Source organism: Cherax quadricarinatus, chromosome 33 (genome assembly GCF_038502225.1).
Source record: "Cherax quadricarinatus isolate ZL_2023a chromosome 33, ASM3850222v1, whole genome shotgun sequence".
NCBI lineage: Eukaryota > Metazoa > Arthropoda > Malacostraca > Decapoda > Parastacidae > Cherax > Cherax quadricarinatus.
The window spans coordinates 34,219,801-34,246,963 of NC_091324.1; the positions used below are offsets into that span (position 1 = coordinate 34,219,801).

A 27,163-nucleotide genomic window follows, 5' to 3' on the forward strand; every position below is an offset into this window, starting at 1 on the left:
ACCACCCTCTACCACTATCACTACCACCCTCTACCACCATGACAACCACCCTCTACCACCATGACAACCACCACCACCCTCTACCACCATCACAACTGCAACCACCCTCTACCACCATCACAACCACTACCACCCTCTACCACCATCACTACCACCCTCTACCACCATCACTACCACCCTCTACCACCATGACAACCACCCTCTACTACCATGACAACCACCACCACCCTCTACCACCATCACAACTGCAACCACCCTCTACCACCATCACAACCACTACCACCCTCTACCACCATGACAACCACCCTCTACCACCATGACAACCACCACCACCCTCTACCACCATCACAACTGCAACCACCCTCTACCACCATCACAACCACCACCACCCTCTACCACCATCTTAACTGCAACCACCCTCTACCACCTTATACCACCATCACAACCACTACCACCCTCTTCCACCATCACTACCACCATCACTACTACCCTCTACCACCATAACAACCACTACCACCCTCTACCACCATCACTACCACCCTCTACCACCATCACTACCACCCTCTACCATCACTACCACCCTCTACCACCATCATTACCACCATCACTACCACCCTCTACCACCATCACTACCAACCTCTACCACCATCACTACCACCCTCTACCACCATTACTACCACCCTCTACCACCATCACTACCACCCTCTACCACCATCATTACCACCATCACTACCACCCTCTACCACCATCACTACCACCCTCTACCACCATCACTACCACCCTCTACCACCATCACTACCACCCTCTACCACCATCACTACCACCCTCTACCACCATCACTACCACCCTCTACCACCATCACTACCACCATCACTACCACCCTCTACCACCATCACTACCACCCCTCACCAGCATCAAGGAACCTCCCTTGAAGCCCACTCACATCTTGAAATTTCGCTCGCATCTGGAAGCAAAAAATTGACCAAGCGACTGCTCGTATCTTGAAAAACTTGCACATTGGGGCACTCGTAAGAAGAGGTTCCACTGTAGTTTGGATATGTATACAAGTGGGAGTGGGTGGGTGAGTTGGAGCCTAACATTGATCAACAGGCCTACTACAATGCTAAGTATGTTTATTTAAGTACAGGTACACATAAGTACAATTACCATACATAGTAACACATGTGTAAATTACCCAGGATAACACAATAAAGTTAGACAAAGTGACCCAACATATGAAAACAATTATACACCAATAACAAACCTGTCTTTACTATCCAAAATCTCCAAGGATTTCATACACAAGAGATTGTACTCCTTTATAACATCACAGAGCATTCTCAATCCCTGCCAGTTTGACTTCAGGAGAAACAAAAGCCCAAGTGATGCAATTATAAAAATGCTAGACCTGCTTTACACAGCACTGGAAAAAAAATGAATATCCACTAGGAGTCTGTCAGAAATCTCCAGAGCCACTGTCTCAGCCAGCATTTTCAGAGCCACTGTCTCAGCCGCCAGCATCTTCAGAGTCACTGTCTCAGCCAGCATCTTCAGAGTCACTGTCTCAGCCAGCATCTTCAGAGCCACTGTCTCAACCAGCATCTTCAGTCACTGTCTCAGCCAGCATCTTTAGAGCCACTGTCTCAGCCGCCAGCATCTTCAGAGCCACTGTCTCAGCCGCCAGCATCTTCAGAGCCACTGTCTCAGCCAACATCTTCAGAGCCACTGTCTCAGCCAACATCTTCAGAGTCACTATCTCAGCCAGCATCTTCAGAGCCACTGTCTCAGCCAACATCTTCAGAGTCACTATCTCAGCCAGCATCTTCAGAGCCACTGTCTCAGCCAGCATCTTCAGAGTCACTATCTCAGCCAGCATCTTCAGAGCCACTGTCTCAGCCAACATCTTCAGAGCCACTGTCTCAGCCAGCATCTTCAGAGCCACTGTCTCAGCCAGCATCTTCAGAGCCACTGTCTCAGCCAGCATCTTCAGAGTCATTATCTCAGCCAGCATCTTCAGAGCCACTGTCTCAGCCAGCATCTTCAGAGTCATTATCTCAGCCAGCATCTTCAGAGCCACTGTCTCAGCCAGCATCTTCAGAGTCATTATCTCAGCCAGCATCTTCAGAGCCACTGTCTCAGCCAACATCTTCAGAGTCACTGTCTCAGCCAGCATCTTCAGAGTCATTATCTCAGCCAGCATCTTCAGAGTCATTATCTCAGCCAGCATCTTCAGAGTCACTGTCTCAACCAGCATCTTCAGAGCCACTGTCTCAGCCAACATCTTCAGAGCCACTGTCTCAGCCAACATCTTCAGAGCCACTGTCTCAGCCAACATCTTCAGAGCCACTGTCTCAGCCAGCATCTTCAGAGCCACTGTCTCAGCCAGCATCTTCAGAGTCATTATCTCAGCCAGCATCTTCAGAGCCACTGTCTCAGCCAGCATCTTCAGAGCCACTGTCTCAGCCAGCATCTTCAGAGCCACTGTCTCAGCCAACATCTTCAGAGCCACTGTCTCAGCCAACATCTTCAGAGCCACTGTCTCAGCCAGCATCTTCAGAGCCACTGTCTCAGCCAGCATCTTCAGAGCCACTGTCTCAGCCAACATCTTCAGAGCCACTGTCTCAGCCAACATCTTCAGAGCCACTGTCTCAGCCAACATCTTCAGAGCCACTGTCTCAGCCAACATCTTCAGAGCCACTGTCTCAGCCAGCATCTTCAGAGCCACTGTCTCAGCCAACATCTTCAGAGCCACTGTCTCAGCCAACATCTTCAGAGTCACTATCTCAGCCAACATCTTCAGAGCCACTGTCTCAGCCAACATCTTCAGAGCCACTGTCTCAGCCAGCAAGTTCAGAGCCACTGTCTCAGCCAACATCTTCAGAGCCACTGTCTCAGCCAGCAAGTTCAGAGCCACTGTCTCAGCCAACATCTTCAGAGCCACTGTCTCAGCCAGCATCTTCAGAGCCACTGTCTCAGCCAACATCTTCAGAGCCACTGTCTCAGCCAACATCTTCAGAGTCACTATCTCAGCCAGCATCTTCAGAGCCACTGTCTCAGCCAACATCTTCAGAGCCACTGTCTCAGCCAGCATCTTCAGAGCCACTGTCTCAGCCAACATCTTCAGAGCCACTGTCTCAGCCAGCAAGTTCAGAGCCACTATTATGAAACACCTTTCCTCCCTTACATATCCCAACACCAGATAATATGAGATAACTACATATTCATATTCTCAATGTCACTAGAATGTGTATACATTATAACCACTTGAGGGTCCTTGCCATTGTTCTACAGATTTAAAGCTGTAGTACTAAGTGATGAGCTATGCTCACTCAGATGAGATGTGAGGAGTAAATTTGGGCCTAGATATGAGAGAATGATGGGTCTATGTGGTAAGTGCACCATATAAAAAAAATCCTGTAGCACGCAGTGCATAATTTGAAAAGAAACATGACCATATTTTTGGTTTAAAACAGCAGCTTTGTGGTGCATTTTCATGTGTTTTTTATAGTTGTATTAATGGTTTCTTGATCTCATTTGATAAAAAGGAAGATATATTAATAATAATAAGTTGCTCTTTGCTGATGACACTGTGCTCTTGGGAGATTCTGAAGAGAAGTTGCAGAGGTTGGTGGATGAATTTGGTAGGGTATGTAAAAGAAGAAAATTAAAAGTGAATACAGGAAAGAGTAAGGTTATGAGGATAACAAAAAGATTAGGTGATGAAAGATTGGATATCAGATTGGAGGGAGAGAGTATGGAGGAGGTGAATGTATTCAGATATTTGGGAGTGGACGTGTCAGCAGATGGGTCTATGAAAGATGAGGTGAATCATAGAATTGATGAGGGGAAAAGGGTGAGCGGTGCACTTAGGAGTCTGTGGAGACAAAGAACTTTGTCCTTGGAGGCAAAGAGAGGAATGTATGAGAGTATAGTTTTACCAACTCTCTTATATGGGTGTGAAGCATGGGTGATGAATGTTGCAGCAAGGAGAAGGCTGGAGGCAGTGGAGATGACATATCTGAGGGCAATGTGTGGTGTGAATATAATGCAGAGAATTCGTAGTTTGGAAGTTAGGAGGAGGTGTGGGATTGCCAAAACTGTTGTCCAGAGGGCTGAGGAAGGGTTGTCGAGGTGGTTCGGACATGTAGAGAGAATAGAGCGAAACAGAATGACTTCAAGAGTGTATCAGTCTGTAGTGGAAGGAAGGCGGGGTAGGGGTTGGCCTAGGAAAGGTTGGAGGGAGGGGGTAAAGGAGGTTTTGTGTGAGAGGGGCTTGGACTTCCAGCTGTCATGCGTGAGCATGTTTGATAGGAGCGAATGGAGACAAATGGTTTTTAATACTTGACGTGCTGTTGCAGTGTGAGCAAAGTAACATTTATGAAGGGATTCAGGGAAACCGGCAGGCCGGACTTGAGTCCTGGAGATGGGAAGTACAGTGCCTGCACTCTGGAGGGGTGTTAATGTTGCAGTTTAAAAACTGTAGTGTAAAGCACCCTTCTGGCAAGACAGTGATGGAGTGAAAGAAGGTGAAAGTTTTTCTTTTTCCGGCCACCCTGCCTTGGTGGGAATTGGCCAGTGTGTTAATAAAATAATAATAATAATAATAATAAAAATAATAATAATAATAATAATAATAATAATAATAATAATAATAATATCTTTATTTTCTACAAGTACAGTGGACCCTCGGTTACTGGCTGTTGCATTTATCGGCCAACTCACTTATCGGCCGTTTTTTTGGCTTCCGGTTATTGGCCATTATTACGCTTATCGGCCGTATGGGACGCATCAACCTGCCACCGCTAGCCGCTCACATCAGTCTGGCTGTGTTTCTGAGCAAGTGAGGAAACTTCTGCTCATTCACTCAAACATTTCATTATAATCCTTTGTTTTTTGTGGTTATTGATGGAGTGCAACTGCAAAATAAACAACTATGGGCCCAATTAAAACTCCTAGTAAAGTTCCTATGGTAAAGAAAGTGAGAAACACGATGGAATTTAAGAAAGAAGTTGTTGAAAAGCATGATAGTGAAGGAGGAAGAGAGGGGAGAATGTGCCTTCTTCAGTAATTCTATGATATGTATGATACTAAAGCAGCAGGAGTCAATAAAGGCTATAGCACCAACCAGCAATAAAGTGTAGAATTAACAGTGTAGCTAGTAAGTTAAGCAATTAAGCGATAGAAAAAGACGACACGAATGTTGTTAGAGGTATACAGGGCTACTGACAACATCGCCACCCTGCCTATCTTTTACCAAACTAAACCAATGCCAGCATCTCCTCCAAGGTACAGTAAGTGTAAATATTTCTTATTTATAGTGTAAATATTTCTTATTTATTAATTAAAATGAAAATAATTCTTATTCATAAATTGCGTACAGTGGACCCTCATTTTTCGTAAGCATTGGAATTCGTAATTTTTGCAAATCGTAATGTTTTTTCATCAAAATATTGACTTGCAAATTGTCGTTTGACTCACAAATTGTCGTTTGACTTGCAAATAGTCATTCGTCCTGAACGCTAATGAGCGGTGCAAGCGGCCCACACACCATTCACAGTCAGTGTACCGTTGTTCATCAGCGAGTGAGCACGATCCCACGTTCATACGATACATATCATAATATTCCATTTGTTTTAGTGCTTGCAACTGCTAAATAAGCCACCATGGGCCCAAAGAAAGCTCCTAGTGCCAGCCCTTTAGTAAAGAAAGTGAGAAACATGATAGAATTCAAGAAAGACATTATTGCAAAATATGAAAGTGGAGTGCGTGTGGCAGAGCTTGCCAGGATGTATGGGGAACCCCATACCACCATCGCTTCCATCATGGCCAAGAAAAAGGAAATCTAGGAAGCTGTTGTTGTGAAAGGGGTAAATATGCTCACAAAAATGAGATTGCAAATACTCGAAGATGTGGAGAGGTTGTTGGTGTGGATCAATGAGAAACAATTAGCAGGAGATAGTGTTATGCAGTCAATAATTTGTGAAAAGGTAAGGCAGTTGCATGATGATCTTGTAAAGAAAATGCCTACAATGAGTGCTGATGTTACTGAATTTAAGGCCAGCAAAGGCTGGTTTGAGAGATTTAAGAAGCATAGTGGCATACACAATGTGGTAAGGCATGGTGAGGCTGCCAGTTCTGACAAATATGTGGCTGAAAAATGTGTGCCTGAATTCAAGAACTATGTAGAGGCTGAAAAATTCCTCCCCAACTAGTGTTCAATTGTGACAAAACAGGCCTCTTTTGAAAGAAAATGCCCAAGAGGACCTACATCATGCAGGAGGAAAAGGCACTGTGAGGACACAAACTTATGAAAGAGAGGCTAACTCTCATGTTGTGTAGTAATGCTAGTGGGGATTTCAAAGTGAAGCCTTTACTGGTGCATCACTCTGGAAATCCCTGAGTGTTCAAGAAAAACAGTGCACCTGCTCATCCTCCAGATTTGGAGGACCAAATGGTGGAGGAGTTTTGTTTCATCACCATGAAGTTCTTGCTCCCTAATACAACTCCTCTCATCCAGCCCATGGACCAGCAGATCATTTCAAACTTCAAAAAACTCTACACCAAAGTAATGGCCTGGTGGCTAAAGCTCCCGCTTCACACACGGAGGGCCCGGGTTCGATTCCCGGCGGGTGGAAACATTCGACACGTTTCCTTACACCTGTTGTCCTGTTCACCTAGCAGCAAATAGGTACCTGGGTGTTAGTCGACTGGTGTGGGTCGCATCCTGGGGGACAAGATTAAGGACCCCAATGGAAATAAGTTAGACAGTCCTCGATGACGCACTGACTTTCTTGGGTTATCCTGGGTGGCTAACCCTCCGGGGTTAAAAATCCGAACGAAATCTTATCTTCTTATCTTATCTCAAAGGTGCTTTGATGTGACCTCAGACACTTAACTGACGCTAAGAGAGTTTTGGAAAGATCACCTCAATATCATCCAATGCATAAATCTTATAAGTAAGGCTTGGGAGAGAGTGACTTCTAGGACTTTGAACTCTGCTTGGAGAAAACTGTGGCCAGATTGTGCCTAAGAGAGGGATTTTGAAGGGTTAGGGGCTGATCCTGAGGACCCTATGCCAGTTGTGGAATGCATTGTGGCATTGGGGAATTCTACGAGGTTGGATGTGAGTGGCGAGGATGTGGAAGAGTTGGTGGACGACCGCAATGAAGAGCTAATCACTGAAGAGCTGCAAGAGCTTCATCTGGAACAGCAACAGATCACAGCTCAGGAAACTGCTTCAGAGGAGGAGGAAGAGAGATGGAAGAAGGTGCCTTCTTCAGAGATTAAGGAGATTTGTGCAATGTGGAGTAGGAGGGAAAGATCTGCGGAGAAAGTTCACCCTGACAAAGCTCTTGCAAGCCATGTTGGCAACACGTACAATGACAATGTCTTGTCCCATTTTAGGGAAATTTTAAAGAAATGCTAGATACAGACCTCTCTGGAGAGATATTTAGTGCCACAGGTATGCAGTGACTCTCAAGCTGGTCCTAGTGGCAATAAAAAACAAAGAAGGGAAGTAACCCCAGAAAAGGTCTTGGTACGTGAAGTCTTTATGGAAGGGGATTCTCCTTCCAAACAGTAATTTCTCCATCCCCTCCTCTCCTCCTGTCTTCCATACACTAAGAAGAATCTTCAATAAATGCTTTCGTAAATCGTCAATTTCACAATTAGTCACACTCTCTGGAACAGATTAATTACCAAAAATGATGGTCCACTGTACATTGTTTGTGTGAATGGTTCTGGTAGCTCTGCTGCCACCCACTACCACTAATATGTATGGCTTATGCTCTCAGTGGCCCTTATAAACCCAACAACAACAACACACCATCACTTGTCACATACATAATGACATATGTTATTCATTCTAGAGTATATATTATGTTTCTATGTTATTAATATTGCTTATTATGTCATATTAGGTGAATTGTGATAGATAAATAAGCCATAGAGTTGATAATAGCATCATATTTAAGCCTCCCTCGCCATTTTGCATATGCCAACAAGACTCTTCAATAAAGGTAAAAGTGATATAAATGTTCATTTATCTATTTCATTAGTAATTTTATTTAGTTCTCATTGCTGTCTGTATGTAAAACTATAGTTAATATTTAAAAAAAATGCATTTTTCTTAATATTTTTGGGCGTCTGAAACAAAGTAACTGGATTTACATTAATTCTTATGAGAAATATTAGTTCGGTTATTGGCCATTTCGCTTTTAAGCCGACCTTCTGGAATTTATTTCGGCTGATAACTGAGCCCATTGTTATGCTCTAGAGCATTATGTGAAAAATTAAGTAAATTTTTGTCTCAGAATGCGACCCACACCAGTCTACTAACACTCAGGTACCCATTTTACTGATGGCTGAATAGGTGTAAGGGAACACACCCAATCTTTCCACCCATGCCAGCATCAACAAGGACCCTCAGCATGTTTACCTGGAGTTTACCTGGAGAGAGTTTCGGGGGTGAAGAGAGAGTTTTCCTACCAGGCCACGAGCCACCAATAGAGATGATTTTCGTTGGTTATAGGAATCTCTCAAAATAGCAGAATGTTTGATTTTTACCGATATTCAACGATGGGTCTAATATGCATTCACGAATGCACTGTTAAATAATTATTCATACAATTATTACAATACTGCATAGCAGTAAATCTTGTTTTTTGGTATGAATAAAAATTCTTTGTGTAAATAAAAAATTATAATGGAAATCATGTGTAAAGCCTGGAAACATAACTAATGAACAGAGGAGATATTATTTTAGTGCCAGGAATCTCTGCATTGTTTATTCTGGACCCCATTTTGAAACGGGAATACTCTGAAACTTGTGTGAAAATGGAGATATTACCGATTTTTGATCACTTCATTGGGTAGTTAAAATGTTGATTGGGTGATTTCTTGTGCTCAGTTGATAAAATGAAAGGCGTACTAGCAAACTAGCTAAGAATTTGGTCGACTGGTAAAATGTAACTGGCATAAAATAAGACTCAAAGTGGGCAAAATCGCTGATGCGTAAATATTGCTGGCACAGCAAAATTAGAGAAAGTGTAATTTCATCAATTTTTGATAAAATTTTGTAGCTTTTGTTATATTACCTTCAGAAAAATATTCTATACAATTTCATCAGAAAAAATTACGCAATTTTTTTTGGAAAATTCTTGGACACTGTTGTTACCTATCAGGGATCTTGACAGTGAAAGGGTTAATATCTGTAATCCTCCCAACCTTTAAAATAGTGACTGTATCTCCTTAACCCTTTCAGGCTTGAGTGGCCCTTTCCCAAACTTATTGTCAAGGTCGAAAAATTTTCGGAAAAAAAAAAAATATTTTGATGCTATAATAGAGAATTTTTTTCCGATAGTAATGACACCAAAATTATGAAATATGATGAAAAACTTATGGAATTATGCTCTTGCAAAGTTAGCGGTCTTGACTATACGCATTGGCAATTTTGCCAACTTCGAGCCCTATTATCGGCCAATTCCAGTGTTCCTGTCTACTAAAGTCATAGCTACTTTGGTAGAACTCCATTTGTTCTATCGACTGAGTACAAGAAACTTCACATTTACTAATTTCAACTACCCAATAAAGTGGTCAGAATTTGGTAATTTGGCCAATTTCACGCAAATTTCAAAAGATGCCAATTTCAAAATAGGGTCCAGAATAAACAAGACAGACATTCCTGGCACTGAAACAACATTTTATCTGTTCATTAGTCACATCTCCAGGCCCCTCTTAAATTACTTTTGCTTTCCATTTTGAATTTTTATTCTCACAAAAAAACAGAAGATTTACTATTATGTATACTACTGCATCATTGTAAAAATGGTATAAATAATATCAGCACACTTGTGAAAGAATATTAGACTCACCAGTTGACGTGTATTGGATGCATGGCGTGATTTGGTTACTCTTGAACATCGCCAAAAATCAAACATTTCCGCTAGTATGAGCTCAATTTCAAGGTACTTTTCTTTGTGAAACTAATCACAATCATCTCTATTACTGTACTATCTCTTCAATTTTATCAAATGAAATCAAGAAAAAGAGAATACAACCATAAATACCATATGAAAATACACCGCAAAGTCGCTGTTTTAAACCAAAAACACAGTCGGAGTTTTTTTCTCATTATGCATTGTGTGCTTCAGGATTTTTTTTCATACTGCGCACACTGACCACACAGACCCATTCTTTCATGTGTAGGCCTACCAGTTTTTTCTTTCCAGATATGAAGGCACTAGAATTTATTCGAACTAGTATGGCACAAACCCTGGCGGGCAAGCCATACTAGTATGGCACCAACCCTGAAAGGGTTAATATCACTATGTACTAATAAGATATTCAATTTTGTATATATTGTAACACCTAAATTTATATTTACAATAACTTAAGAGGTTGTATATGTAAAAAAAAAAATTGTCACTGCTTTATTAACCCTTTGAGGGTCGAGAGCCTCGATCTGGGGGTTGAGAAATATTTGAAAAAAAAAAAAAAAATTCTTACCAAAATCTTAAGATTATTTTTGCTAGTGTTTTAGTAAAAAATATTTTGCGATCAATACTTACTAAGATATAGAGGCGTGAAGTTGACAGATTATTATTATAATCAAAAAGAAGCGCTAAGCCACAAGGGCTATACAGCGCTGCAGGGTAGGGAAGGAAGCAAGGGAATTGGATGGCAGGAGGGAGGGGGGATGATCAGCAGGTTACAGAAAACAGCGGGGCAGGGGATAGTACGGGGGTAGAGGGTAGCAAGAGATACAAGTAGAAAGGGCTGAAAGTATCAGAATTTGTGAAGTAAGTCAGTCGTTGTCAAAAAGTCAATAAGAGAGTCCGGATGAAAGGTGGGTCCATCAGCGAGAAGGGAAGGTAAAGAGAGAGCAGCGGGGCGAAGACGACGACAGAGGTAAATTCTGCGTGCTCGTTGATAAAGTGGGCAGTCCAACAGAATGTGGCTGACTGATAATGGAGCTTGGCAATTCTCACAGAGAGGAGCAAGACGCCTCTCCATGAGATATCCATGAGTAAGACGAGTATGGCCAATGCGAAGACGGGAGAGAGTAGTCTCCCAACCTCGACACTGGTGATAAGAAGACGGCCAGTAACCTATACTCGGTTTAATAGACTGAAGTTTGTTGCCGAGCATAGTAGACCAACGTTGTTGCCAACGGGTGTGAAGGTGGGAAGATATTACAGCAAAATAGTCCGTACATGGAATACCTCTGTAAGAAACTGGTAGGTCATGTACTGCTGACCGCGCAGCAGTGTCTGCCTGTTCATTGCCCTGTACGTCAACATGACCAGGGACCCAACAAAAAACAATATCTTTATGCTTAGTAAAGATGCGGCGTAGCCAAAGTTGGATACGGAGGACTAAGGGGTGAGGTGTATCAAATTTTTGTATAGCCTGTAAAGCACTAAGGGAGTCTGAGACAACCACAAATGATGACACAGGCATAGATGCAATACGGATAAGTGCTGTAAGGATGGCATATAATTCAGCAGTAAAAATACTAGCTGAAGATAGTAAATGCCCTTGTACGACGCTGTCCGGAAACACTGCTGCGAATCCTACGCCGTCAGAAGACTTAGAGCCATCTGTGTACACAGCAATGGCATGAGAATGAGAGTGAAAGTGGTCAAGAAAAAGAGAGCGGGAAGCGACCGTAGACAGTTGGGCTTTCGAGCAAGGGAGGGAGAAAGAACAGACTCGAACAGCTGGGACCTCCCAGGGGGGTAGGGAAAAGTGAGATGCTACATGTACATAGAAAGGTGGTAGTTGAAGAGAAGACAAGAGCGAATGAAGGCGAAGAGAGAAGGGACGGAGTAAGCAGGGGCGGCGAACAAATAAAGAATGTCTACTAATATCAGTGACCATTCTATAAATGGAAGGATTGCGGAGATCATGAGAGCGTACATAGTAGCGCAGGCAATGGGCATCACGGCGATCGGATAAGGATGGAACGTTCGCTTCTGCATAGAGGCTTTCGACAGGGGAAGAGCGAAAAGCACCAAGGCATAAACGTAATCCTTGGTGATGAATGGGGTTAAGGCTAGAGAGAGTAGCAGGAGATGCCGCTGAATAGATCTGGTCACCATAATCAAGTTTCGATAAAATAAGGGTGGAATGTAGGTGAAGGAGGGTTCGACGATCAGCTCCCCACGAAAGATGAGCAAGGGTTTTAAGAAGGTTCAGCCGGCTGTGACAAGTTGCCTTCAGAGAGGTAATGTGAGGTTTCCAGGATAACCTACGATCAAAGAGGAGGCCCAGAAACTTGACTGTATCACGTTCAGGGATACGTGAGCCATAGAGGTACAAAGGATGATCAGAGATGACAGAGCGTCTAGTGAAAGTGATTTGGTGGGTTTTAGTGCTGGAAAATTTAAACCCATGTGTGGTGGCCCAATTGGAAACACGGTCGACTGCATGCTGGAGAGAAACTGTAAGGAGGTGACAGTCAGCGCCTGCACAGGCAATAGCAAAGTCATCAACATAGAGTGATGACCAAATATTTGATGGAAGACTAGAGGCCAAATCATTAATAGCAAGGAGAAAAAGTGTTGTGCTCAGAACACATCCCTGGGGGACACCTTCAGCTTGGACAAAGTCCGGGGAGAGCACATTATTAACCCGAACACGGAAATGCCTGTCAGTTAAAAAGTTCTTAAGGAAGGATGGTAGATTGCCTCGAAGGCCTAAGGAGTGGGCTTGGGCTAAAATATTATACCTCCAAGTTGTGTCATATGCCTTCTCAAGGTCAAAAAATATGGCAATAACTGAGTGGTTATTCGCAAAGGCATTACGAACATACGTATCCAAGCGCAGTAAGGGGTCTATGGTAGAACGTCCCTTACGAAAGCCATATTGACGAGTGGAGAGACTGTTGTGTGTCTCTAAATACCACACTAAACGTCTATTTACTAGACGTTCCATTACTTTGCAAACTGCACTGGTAAGAGCAATGGGACGATAGTGGGAGGTTTCATGTCCCGTAGTGCCTGGTTTGCGGAAAGGGAGAACAATGGCGGATTTCCACAGCTGTGGAAGAACTCCTTGTGACCAAATAAGATTGTAAAGGTGTAATAGGACTGCAAGGGCTGACTGATGTAAATGTTGTAGCATACGAATATGAATGTCGTCGGGCCCAGCTGCCGATGATCGACAAGCTGAGAGTGTTGCCTCCAGTTCTTGAAGTGTAAAAGGCACATTATACTGTTCTTCTCTGAGAGAAGAAAAGTCCAAGGGTGCTAACTCTCTGGCAGACTTTGAGGAAAGAAATGAGGGGCATAGATGGAGTCCCTGAGAAATACGGACCAGATGATTGCCAATTTCATTGGCAACATCTAGTGGGTTTGCTATATCAACACCGGCAACCCGCAGAACAGGAGCCGGGTCAGGAGAATATTTACCACTCAGTTTTCGCACTTTTTTCCAGACTGCACTCATAGAGGAAGCAGAGGTGATGGTGGAGACATAATCTCGCCAGCAAGTGCGTTTAGCGTCACGGATGACACGGCGAGCGATCGCACGCTTCTGTTTAAAATCAAGGAGTCGCTCTGTGGTTCTATTGTACCGGTACCTGCCCCATGCAGCGCGTTTCAAACGTACTGCACGAGCACAAGCAGGAGACCACCAAGGCACGCATTTCTGAGAATGCCTGCCCGAAGTTTGGGGTATAGAATGAGAAGCTGCGGTGAAAACGGAGGACGAGAAGAGGTGTAAAAGCTCATCGATGGAGGACGAAGAAGGAACCTCTTTAAAAACAGTCAGGTGTGAGTAAAGGTTCCAATTTGCCCGATTAAATTGCCAGCGTGGGGTGCGAAGAGGTGGCGAATATGAAGGGGAAGTAAGAATGATTGGGAAATGATCACTGTCATGTAAGTCCGGGAGAACAGACCAAGTAAAGTCTAATGCGGCGGAGGAAGAGCAAACTGAGAGATCGATGCAAGAGAGAGTATGAGTCCGAGGATCAAAATGGGTGTGAGTACCTGTATTTAAAACATGGAGGGGGTGGGTGGCAAGAAAAGCCTCTAACTGAATTCCACGGGAATCACAGTGAGACCCTCCCCAGAGGAAATGGTGGGCATTAAAATCACCAAGTAACAGAATCGGTGGCGGTAATGACGAAACAAGGAAGGCAAAATCCGGAATAGATAATGCCCGAGAAGGAGAGAGATATAAAGAACAGAGCGTATACCACCTATGTAAGTGGATACGGGCTGCTGTGTAATGCAGCGAAGTATGAACAAATAGCTGATGGTACGGAATATCAGTGCGGAGAAGAAGGGCACTTTCATTAAAGGTCCCATCAGGAAAAGGATCTGAAGAATACAATAAATTATAGCCTGAGATGTGAGAAATAACAGCAGAGTGTAATTTTGGTTCCTGTAAGCAAACACCAACAGGGGCAAACTGGGAGAGTAACATCTGAAGCTCACCCCGATTACCCCTGAGGCCGCGTATATTCCACTGTAAAAAGGCCATGATTGGCAATGATAAAGATACTTGAAATCCGCAGGTAAGGGTTCCTACGGACTAGAAGGGTTAGAAAAGTCCACATGCGGAGGCAGTGGGAAATGTTCAAGCAGCGAAGGAACGGTGCGCTGTGAAGAAAGGAGTTGCGCAGATGGAGCAGAGGAGAGAGGAAGAGCGGAAGGTGGATCAGTGTCCATTGATGGTTTGGTCTCTGCAATATATTCAGAGATTGCTTCAAGTGTTTCGGAATTCAGAGATGTCGTATGGGAGACAATATTGGGAATGGTAGGGGGAGGATGAGTAAAGATTGGAACTGTATTGGACTGTACCAAGGTAGGGGGGGGCGAAAGGGTGGAGGGAACTGGAGAAGCGTGGCAGGGGACAGAAGAGACAGGAACCTGGGAGGTGGCAGAAGAGGAAGAAACTTGGGAGGGAACAGGGGAGGAAGGTACATTACGAGGAGGAGGGTGAACCTCTGCACTTGTAACTGAGCCAGTGAGAGGGGAAGAACTAGGGACAGAGACAGGGAGGGTAAAATGAGGAGGTGGAAGATGGGTAGGAGGTGTTACCGGACCTTTTTTTGACTTTTGAGAAGTAGAGGGACGATTGGGAAGAGGTGTCGTACGAGGTCTCGTCGATACTGAGGCTTGTAAGAGAGAACTCGAAGAAGCGAGATTAGACTGAGGCGTTGAAGTAGGGACGTCTGAGCCGAGGACAGCAAAAGGATTAGATACAGGAGTGATTATGGGAGAGGTAACCACAGAGGTGGGTGTAGAAGATGGGATACCAGAAGTGGGGGGACGTTTTGAAACACGGGAATAAGAAACACGTGGGAGTCTCCCTTGGAGGCGGAGATGAGAAACTGCCATGGCATAAGGGAGACCTTCTGTCTCTTTGAGGTAACGGATTTCCTGCTCGTTTAAATAGACCTGACAACGGCGAGAGTACGAAGGGTGAGCCTCATGACAGTTAAGGCAAGAGGGAGATCGATTGCAAGACGTATTAGAATGGTCATCGGCACCACAGACTGGGCATTCGGCGATAGATCTGCAATATTTCGCTGGATGGCCAAATCGCCAGCAATTTCTACACTGTTGTGGTGTAGGGATCACCTTTCGAACTTGTAACCGATGTCCTGCTATATAAACGGAGGATGGGAGTTCTCGGCTGTCAAAAGTTAAACGAGCCACATTGCTAGGGTATCGTCTCCGCCCACGGGCAGGAAGAACGTAAGTGTCTACCTTGAGGATTGGGAGATCTTGGAGTTCCAGCTGTTCTAGAATGTCGGTGCCACATGTCTGGAAATTTTGTTGAACTATGGTATGGGGCAGAATAACGGTACCACTACAAGAATTGAGGGAATGATGTTTTTCAAGGGTGACAGGAACAGTATCTATATGGGTAAGACGAGAGAGCTCACGAGCCTGGGTAGCATTCTGTACGGTAATGATGCGCGTACCGCTCTTAAGAGCATGAAAAGAAATATCTTTACCAACATGGCGTAGGAGTGCCTTGCCAATACTATGGTCAGAAAGATAGGCAGTAGAGGAAGTTGGTCGTAAAGTGAAGAATTTAGTCCACTGTTCAGTCTGAAACTGAGCGTGGAAAGGTAGTGAAGGACGTGTCGATCGTTTCTGAGAAGAACGAGAAGGTGAAGGTGGAGAAGTATCATCAGCAGGTAATTGTCGTTGACGTTTAGGCGTGGGACCAGAGTTGGTCCGACGTGGAACGGGTCGGCGATTTGAAAATTGCCGCACCGTAGAGGGAGAGGCCGGAAGCATAGTCAGAGGAGAGCGAAGGTCTGATAAATCGAAGGAGTCAGTCGAGGCCTCAGTACCTGAAGCGGGTGAGGAAACAGCACCGGCAATAGGTACAGAGGCATGAGGAATGTCTGAAGAGTGGTCCAAAGACGAGGCGGGGTCAGAACGGGGTGCGGTATCAAGAAGGGGCCCGGGGGTACCAGGTTCATGGACTAGGGCTGCCATGGTTAGGTTACTTCTTTCTTTTTGTTTTTAAGAAAAAAAAAGAAAGAAGAAAAGAAAATAAAAATAAAAAAAAGAAAAAAAAAAGGGGGGACCGGGGAGGGATAGTTCCTAGGAGGGATGAAAGGGCCAGAAATCTCCCTCCGCGCCCAAGAGGACTCGACACCGCTAGTAGCGCAGATGCAGCATGGAACCCGTGCCATACCCTACCCTTCATGCCAGTAAACCAGCAATCTGGGATAGCAACCTCACATCTGCCGAGCTACCTCGGTGGACAAAAGAGAGGGCGGCCGGATATCCGCCACAAAGCATACCTCCTTCAGCCACCACCCCCGGAATCCGAAAGGTGGCTTCCAGAGCTACACCCGTCGCCCAAAAGACACCCAAAGCTACTCCGGGATACCGGAGAGGGATCGGGACATCCCTAGGCAATCCAGATTCCACGGCAAACTACGCCACCGCCAAGAAACCTCAACGGAATGGGATGGACCCCGGTGTCCTTTCTCCTACCTAGGAACTAGCGCGCCTGTGGGAGAAATCCCAAAGGACAAAAAGAGGAAGGGCAAAAGGGAGGAGTGGGGAGGAGGAGGAGGAAAGGAAAAAGGGGAGGATGGGGAGGATGGGATAGGGGAGGGGAGATTGGGGGGTAATTAGGTTCGGTCTGAGGAAGAAGACCGATAGGTCTAATTCCTCAGACCAAGAGCCTCTTCACCACGCCAAGGAGCCCCCCTTGAAGAGGTGAAGTTGACAGAAAGTCATGGCAACATTGACGAATGCGGGTCACACAATAATCATTTATTTTTTCTACTTTTTTCTATTATTTTTTAGCATTTTATTTTTTTCAAGAACTTTTTTGGCCTGTGAGACCAATATGAGGTACATTGTACATAAATTCACTCGTATGCTGCACAATAACCATACATTGTTGTCATTATTTTGTTTACAAAACATGTTTACACAAACAATAGAAAACATTGTTTTTAACTATTTTTCTATGTTATATGTATACATATAATGTCAGTGGACGTAGTCCTAGAAGTGCTACAGCTTGTGGAATTCTTTGAAACATGGTGTCATACACAGTGGTGTTTTACACTCCTCACACATAAAATGAGTGTCTCTGTATTTCTGAAGGCATTTTGTTGAATGTGCATAGACAAAACACCTCTTCAGAGCAGTTTTCTTCAAAGTAGTAGGAGGCAGTTGTATCAGGTAGTGATCACCAGGCCTTAGACGAGAGGGTAGTTGTTGATCAGTTTGCAGGTGGTGTTCTACTGCAGATGTTGCTACTTGAAACTTAAATAATATTTGTCTGATGGCAGGCAAACAAAACTGACTATATCATGGTTTGGTTCTGGTCTTCAACTTATAATACATATTACAGTGGACCCTCATTTTTCATAATTAATCCATTCCAGAGAGTGTGACTAATGGTGAAACTCACGATTTGTGAAACCATTTTCCCCATAAGAAATAATGTAAATCCAGCTAATCCATTCCAGATCAAAAGTATTAACAAAAAATATTTTTTTTACATGAAATATAGATTTATATACATAGAAAACAATGAGACATGAAGACTAAAACAATAATAACATCACACTGACCATTATTGAAGACTCTTGTTGGTGTATGATACAATATGTCATTACGAATGTTAGGAATTGTGGTGGCCACAAGGGATGTGTTTGGAGACAGGACAAGATAGTCCTTCAATATGACACTAATATCAACTCTACAGTTTATTTATCTATCACAATTCATCTAATATGACATAATAAACATATATAAATTTTCATAGAAACATGACACATACTCTAGAATGAATAAAATATGTCATTACATATGTCACAAGAGGTGTTGTGTTGTTGTTGTTGGGTGTATAAGGGTCACTGAAAGCATAAGCCTTACTTAGTGATGAAGGTGGCAGCAGAGGTGGCGGTGGTGTCAGTAGCCCTATATACCTCTAATAACATTGGAGTTAGTATCATGCTGTCCTTTATCTACTTATTAATTGCTTAACTTACTTGCTACACTGTTAACACTACACTTTATCGATGGCTGGCACTGTAGCCTTTATCGACTCGTGCTGCTTTAGTATCGTATGTATCATAGGATCACTGAATCACTGAAGAAGGGACATTCTCCCCTCTCTCTTCCTCCTCCAATTTGGTACTTTGCTACAAGTTCTTTCTTGAATTCTATCATGTTTCTCACCTTCTTTACCAAAGGACTGGCACTAGGAGCTTTCTTTGGGCCCATGGTGGCTTATTTAGCTGTTGCAAGCTCTAAAACGAATGGAATATTATGAAATGTATTGCATGAACGTGTGGGATTGTGCTTACTCACTGATAAACAATGGGACACTGACTGTGAATGGTGTGTGGGGCTGCTCGTACGCATCTGGAACGAACGACTATTTGCGAGTCAAATGATGATTCATGAGTCAATATTTTGATGAAAAAAACGTTACAATTTGCGAAAATTATGACTTCTGATGCTTATGAAAAATGAGGCTCCACTGTATAAGCATTGATCATGGAAATATCCAGAAGATGAAAAAAGAGTTTTATGTACCCCTTATAACTCTTGCATACACAATCAGCGAACTCAATTTGCATGTCACATTTGTCCACTGAGTGCATATTGAGGGTGTAGTCCATCACAGCTGCAGGTTTTAGAATGGGTTCATTGATCTCTCTATTCTGCCTGCCACTGTCTGTCATTTCGTTTTGGTGAACTGATGTCAGCAGTGTGACATCTCGTTTGTCATGCCACCAAAATGGCATGATGTCATTGGCAGCAAATGCCTGCACCTCACCTCTACAAATGCCAAACTCAATCCTAGGCATATACTTACAATTCGCACGCACTGTGGCACACACGTCTGTCATGTTCACTCGCAAGAAATCACTGAGTAAGGGGCTTATGTGCCAGTTATTAGTATATAATATATGCCTCTTACCATGATATGGTTCCATCATTGTTCTAACCACATCACCAGAGATACCCAATAACTTCCTGGTATCTTGCAATGTATTACTTCCAGTGTACACAATAATATCCAATACAAGACCACTGTAGCAACAACAAGGTACAAAGAACTTTATACCAAAGCATTTCCTCTTCCTTGGTATATACTGCTTGAACGACAGACTACCTTTGAACAAAATCAAAGGCTCATCAATTACAAGCTTCCTGAAGGGATAAAAATACATATTGAATTTCTGTTTCAGATACATAAACACATTCCTAGTCTTATATAACCTGTCTTTCCTGTCAGGCCTGGTTTTGTGAAAAGTGTAGCATATGTAACAGTAGTACAAATTGATTCACTGGTAATATATCAGTAAAAGATGGAGTTGCAATCAGGCGGTCTGTCGACCAGTATAGTTTGACACTGTGCTTATACACATGTGGCATAAGAGTTATTGTGGCAAAGAAAAGATACATCTCAGCCACAGCTGTCTCTCTCCACTGGTGTAGGCGTGATCTTGGTGAAAGAATTGTGTTTCCCATGGTGTAATCTAAGTATGTGTTGCTTTCCCTGACAGTAATTTCCATCAGGGGTTCATCAAAGAATAAATCGAAACATTCCAGTTCAGTGGCATTGTTCTCCAGTGTACATGATAGCCGTATTCCACTTTGACTTTCATCAGTAATGGGGACTGGGAACAAAACTGGCACCTTCCTGCTAATCCCAGGTGCAGTCTGCTGGTGGGTACTAGATATTAACAGGTGATTGTGGAGGTTGTTGTTGTGGAGCTTGGTGTGGGGAATGAGGGTCGGCTTTGTTGCAGTTGAACTGAGTCAGTGGCGTGGGTACCAGCATGGGCTGCTGCTGGTGCCTCATAGCACATGGCACCACCACCATCTGATGATGAATGCACATTATTCATCTCAACTGTAACAATATCATCATCATTTTCGATATCTGCTCATGTTGTACATCCACAGGATGTACTCTGAGATGTATTCCTTCCCTTTGGAATAGCATATGGCACACTACCAGAGCGTAGGTAGCTTAGCATACACTGACGCTCTACTGGGGAATATTCCATTTCACTCTTGCTACTGGAAATATTTTCAACAGCTTGGATATCATATTCACTATCACTATCATCAGCACTGCTCACATCTTAGTACTGGACAAGGGAAAATACAAGTTTCTTCTTTTCTTCTGATACAACTGAACGTAAACAAGATGGCCCGGCACCAGAGGTGGAAGGTTGAGGGTCATCTGGGTTTTCTACACTATTACCGGTATTATGTACATTATTTTCTGTCACTAACTCCTCAAAACCGTGAAATTCTTCTTCACTGACACTTCCATTGGTGTTTGAACTATCACTTGAAAACAAAAGAGTCCCAATTAGCTGTGGGGTGAGGAGTTTCTTACTGCAAGGTATGGTGAACAAGGCATACTCAAATGGCATTCTCACAATGCAATGCGGGTGCTTCGATTTTTTCCTACTATGCACCCTCACCAAGCAGACCCATTCTCTCACATGTAGGCCTACCAGCTTTTTCCCGCTCAATTTGAAGGCGCTAGAGTTTACGTTTATAAGTACGTGACTGACTCTGGTGGCTAAGATGTACATGTACATGACCGGCCCTCAAAGGGTTAATCGTAAGTTAGTCTTAAGTTTGCCTGAAACGCTCTGCATGTTAAGGGACTTTCTTCATGCACACCTAAATGTAATTCACCTCTGTACAAGCATTGCATCATGCTGAAATCAAGTATCTTCATCTTTATCTTATTGTGGTCAATGTAACATCTTATTATGATCTGTTGTTCTGCTGTCTTACACCTGCTGCCCCTGGTCACCTAGCAGTTAATAGGTACCTGCTTGTTACCTGACTGTTGTCGGGTTGCATCCTGGGGAAGCATAAAGAATTATCAACATAAATAAGCCATTATAATGACAGGGTCTTTGTTGGGTTATCCTGGGTTACTAACACTCTGGGTTGTAATGACACGATTGCAAACAAACCATACCACGGGCGGGATTGAACCCGCGGGTTCAATCCCGCCCGTGGTATGGTTTACTCTGGGTTGTCCTGGGTTACTAGCACTCTGGGTTATCCTGGGTTACTAACACTCCAGGATATCCTGGGTTACTAACACTGGGTTATCCTGGGTTACTAATGCTGGGTTATCCTGGGTTACTAACACTGGGTTTTCCTGGGTTACTAACACTACAGGTTATCTTAGGTTACTAACACTCTGGGTTATCCTGGGTTACAAACACTATGGGTTATCCTGGGTTACTAACACTCTGGGTTATCCTGGGTTACTAACACTGCATCATCCTGGGTTACTAACACTGGGTTATCCTGGGTTACTAACACTGGGTTATCCTGGGTTACTAACACTCTGGGTTATCCTGGGTTACTAACACTCTGGGTTATCCTGGGTTACAAACACTATGGGTTATCCTGGGTTACTAACACTGGGTTATCCTGGGTTACTAACACTGGGTTATCCTGGGTTACTAACACTCTGGGTTATCCTGGGTTACTAACACTCTGGGTAACCTGGGTTACTAACACTTTGGGTTATCCTGGGTTACTAACACTGGGTTATCCTGGGTTACTAACACTGGGTTATCCTGGGTTACTAACACTGGGTTATCCTGGGTTACTAACACTCTGGGTTATCCTGGGTTACTAACACTCTGGGTTACCCTGCATTTTTGCGGTCATCATTTCTGCAAGCATTTTTGTGTTCTGCTATTCTAATGTCCAGCTCTTCAACTACTATTAGGAACCTGATACAAAAACCCAAGCATGATTCTGGCACAAGTGCAGGAATCTACACTATACCATGTGGGGGGTGTGACAAAGTATATGTAGGGGAAACAGCCAGAACTCTGGACATTAGAATAGCAGAACACAAAAATGCTTGCAGAAATGATGACCGCAAAAACGCATGTGTTCAACATAGAGACGATGTTGGACACCTCATGAAATTCAATGAAGCTAAACTAGTTATTAAAGAAGACGACTTAAGACGGAGAAAATGCATTGAAGCTGCACTAATTTCTGTCAGTAACACTATAAAGCAAAAATCCGGTAGTTACAGTATTTCAAAATTACTAAGCAAGAGGATATTACCCATCCTGGGAACTGGTGTTACTTGATGCCAGCAGGTCCCTCTCTAACCTCACCTCCTTAGTTCCATTACTACTACTACTACTACTACTACTACTACTACTACTACTACTACTACTACTACTACTACTACCACCACCTCTACCCACGCGTCACCTCACCTGACTCCTGCCACTATATATATAAATGTTTTCTTAGTTTTCTCTGTATTAGGACTGAAGAAGCCACTCGTGGCGAAACGTTTCCTTTAATAAATGTCCTGAACTGTACATAAGTGTCTTTTTCCACACACTTTGGGTTATCCTGGGTTACTATTATTATTATTATTATTATCAAGGGGAAGCGCTAAACCCGGAGGATTATACAGCTCCTGGGTTACTAACACTGGGTTATCCTGGGTTACTAACACTGGGTTATCCTGGGTTACTAACACTGGGTTATCCTGGGTTACTAACACTGGGTTATCCTGGGTTACTAACACTCTGGGTTATCCTGGGTTACTAACACTCTGGGTTATCCTGGGTTACTAACACTCTGGGTTATCCTGGGTTACTAACACTGGGTTACCCTGGGTTACTAACACTCTGGGTTATCCTGGGTTACTAACACTCTGGGTTATCCTGGGTTACTAACACTCTGGGTTATCCTGGGTTACTAACACTGGGTTATCCTGGGTTACTAACACTCTGGGTAACCTGGGTTACTAACACTCTGGGTTATCCTGGGTTACTAACACTCTGGGTTATCCTGGGTTACTAACACTCTGGGTTATCCTGGGTTACTAACACTGGGTTATCCTGGGTTACTAACACTCTGGGTAACCTGGGTTACTAACACTCTGGGTTATCCTGGGTTACTAACACTCTGGGTAACCTGGGTTACTAACACTCTGGGTTATCCTGGGTTACTAACACTCTGGGTAACCTGGGTTACTAACACTCTGGGTTATCCTGGGCTACTAACACTCTGGGTAACCTGGGTTACTAACACTCTGGGTTATCCTGGGTTACTAACACTCTGGGTAACCTGGGTTACTAACACTCTGGGTTATCCTGGGTTACTAACACTCTGGGTAACCTGGGTTACTAACACTCTGGGTTATCCTGGGTTACTAACACTCTGGGTAACCTGGGTTACTAACACTCTGGGTTATCCTGGGTTACTAACACTCTGGGTAACCTGGGTTACTAACACACTGGGTTATCCTGGGTTACTAACACTCTGGGTTATCCTGGGTTACTAACACTCTGGGTTATCCTGGGTTACTAACACTCTGGGTTATCCTGGGTTACTAATACTCTGGGTTATCCTGGGTTACTAACACTCTGGGTAACCTGGGTTACTAACACACTGGGTTATCCTGGGTTACTAACACTCTGGGTTATCCTGGGTTACTAACACTCTGGGTTATCCTGGGTTACTAACACTCTGGGTTATCCTGGGTTACTAACACTCTGGGTTATCCTGGGTTACTAACACTCTGGGTTATCCTGGGTTACTAACAATCATTGTTAGTGAACAGACTAACAATAATGTTATCAGTAAAACTTGAACATAAATTATCATATAATAATGTTCTAGGTTAATTACTAGTTTCATTTTCTTGTGTAATTATTAACTTCTAAAATGGAGGTTAATAATGTTGAGACACTATTACTTTCCTTCCTTGCCTCGCCTTTATCATATTATCTCAATATATATTAATATACCAGTCTTCCTAGTTACTTTATAAATCAATCTTCCACTGATAATTACTCCACCAGTATATTAACTGACCACTATTGACAAAAATGTACAATAATTCCCATCTGATGCCTTCACTGTTGGTATTGTTGTTGTTGTGGGTTTATAGGGCCACTGACAGCTACGTCGTATCGAGTCCGACCTTCCAGTGTCTTCACGGTTACATGGTTTCATGCATAGAAGGAGCGTCATGCATCATTGTATGGCCACCTTTCTCACCCTGCACACTGACAGCTCATACACTACCTTCTTTTACCTTAAATCTGCTTTTGATGTAGCCAACAGACATGTAATCATTAGCGAACTTGCCAGAAGGGAAGTTGAAGGGTGGCCCGGTGGCCAAACATCCCGCTTCACACACGGAGGGCCCGGGTTCGATTCCCGGCGGGTGGAAACATTTCGACACATTTCCTTACACCTATTGTCCTGTTCACCTAGCAGCAAATAGGTACCTGGGTGTTAGTCGACTGGTGTGGGTCGCATCCTGGGGGACAAGATTAAGGACCCCAATGGAAATAAGTTAGACAGTCCTCGATGACGCACTGACTTTCTTGGGTTATCCTGGGTGGCTAACCCTCCGGGATTAAAAATCCGAACGAAATCTTATCTTATCTTATCTTCTCCGCTGGATTAAAGGCTTCCTGTCCAACAGAAAGTCTTCTGTGTTGTTCCAGAGACATACAAGTATAACTAAAGATTTTGAATTTGGGACCCCACAAGAGGTATGCTGAGTCCCATGTTTTTCAGTATTGTAATAAATGTCTTACTTAATGGTATACCTGGAGTATACAATACAATACATTACAATATAATTTTTATTTCTTTGCAAGTTTACGTTGAGATTCTGTAGTTACAATAATGAGTTGCAGTGCAAAGAGCCACTATCATGCTACGGCATAATGCCATGACATGATAGTCTGTAAGCCATTAATTTAGTCTGCCAATAATGGGCAGACTAAATTAATGGCTTAAAGACTACTTAATACTAGAGAAACTGATCAGAGTTTGTCTAAGTTGTGCATCTGTTTTTATTTAAAGCAGACAGTAAGTTAAGTCAAGTTACACTCTGGGGATGTTACATTGGGACAATTTGAAGGTATTTTGTAGGTTGTGTATGATCTTTGGGTATTTAAATTTTGAAGTGATAAGATTTAGGTATTTGGGAGATATAATTTAGGTACTGACTATTTAATATTTAGTTTAGGGTGAGTACCTGGAGAGAGTTCCGGGGGTCAACGCCCCCGCGGCCCGGTCTGTGACCAGGCCTCCTGGTGGATCAGAGCCTGATCAACCAGGGTGTTGCTGCTGGCTGCACGCAAACCAACGTACAAGCCACAGCCCGGCTAATCAGGAACTGACTTTAGGTGCTTGTCCAGTGCCAGCTTGAAGACTGCCAGGGGTCTGTTGGTAATCCCCCTTATGTGTGCTGGGACGCAGTTGAACAGTCTCGGGCCCCTGACACTTATTGTATGGTCTCTTAACGTGCTAGTGACACCCCTGCTTTTCATTGGGGGGATGGTGCATCGTCTGCCAAGTCTTTTGCTTTCGTAGTGAATGATTTTCGTGTGCAAGTTCGGTACTAGTCCCTCTAGGATTTTCCAGGTGTATATAATCATGTATCTCTCCCTCCTGCGTTCCAGGGAATACAGGTTTAGGAACCTCAAGCGCTCCCAATAATTGAGGTGTTTTATCTCCGTTATGCGCACCGTGAAGGTTCTCTGTACATTTTCTAGGTCGGCAATTTCACCTGCCTTGAAAGGTGCTGTTTGTGTGCAGCAATATTCCAGCCTAGATAGAACAAGTGACCTGAAGAGTGTCATCATGGGCTTGGTCTCCCTAGTTTTGAAGGTTCTCATTATCCATCTTGTCATTTTTCTAGCAGATGCGATTGATACAATGTTATGGTCCTTGAAGGTGAGATCCTCCGACATGATCACTCCCAGGTCTTTGACGTTGGTGTTTCGCTCTATTTTGTGGCCAGAATTTGTTTTGTACTCTGATGAAGATTTAATTTCCTCATGTTTACCATATCTGAGTAATTGAAATTTCTCATCGTTGAACTTCATATTGTTTTCTGCAGCCCACTGAAAGATTTGGTTGATGTCCGCCTGGAGCCTTGCAGTGTCTGCAATGGAAGACACTCTCATGCAGATTCGGGTGTCATCTGCAAAGGAAGACACGGTGCTGTGGCTGACATCCTTGTCTATGTCGGATATGAGGATGAGGAACAAGATGGGAGCGAGTACTGTGCCTTGACTATTTAATATTTAGTTTAGGGTGAGTACCTGGAGAGAGTTCCGGGGGTCAACGACCACGTGGCCCGGTCAGTGACCAGGCTTCATGGTGGAGCAGGGTCTGATCAACCAGGCTGTTACTGCTAGACGCACACAGTCCAACGTACGATTCACGTAATGATTCATACCACCGGATTCTCCAACACCCACAACATCCTTAACCATATACTAGCCTAGTGTCAGGCCCTGCGGTTAATTATTTCTACTGTGAAAACATACTCATCAGGCTTTCTCCTTGACAGAGAAGCGCAGTTCGCCTCTCTGTCGCCTTCCTCCTGCAAGTCCCTAGTGTGTGCAGGTGCCTATAAAGTGGAAAATAAAGGTAATGTTTAGCCTGTAGACTAAGACGCCGGCAGAAGAAGGGGTTGGCATGGAGCTTCCCTGTTTATAAACGTTGTTTTAAACCACTAGTAACAGTGTGCTAATGAGTTATAATATATAGTGAATAGGTTGTATATGTTAAGTTTACTATTAAGAGGTTTGACTTTTTATAAAATTGCATTATTTACCCTTCCTTATAATAAATAAATATTGACCTCATCGCTCAAATGT

The 27,163-nt window shown here is 43.5% G+C and overlaps 1 long non-coding RNA gene across 1 annotated transcript in view; it reads right to left on the reverse strand.

Moving 5' to 3' along the window:
• Positions 1 to 24,426, reverse strand: part of LOC138853565 (uncharacterized) — a 40,377-nt gene extending 15,951 nt beyond the window's left edge. The window contains exon 1 of the long non-coding RNA XR_011392736.1: positions 24,351 to 24,426. This is a non-coding gene — a long non-coding RNA (uncharacterized lncRNA). The remainder of the gene's footprint in view (positions 1 to 24,350) is intronic.
• Positions 24,427 to 27,163: the final 2,737 nt, after the last annotated feature.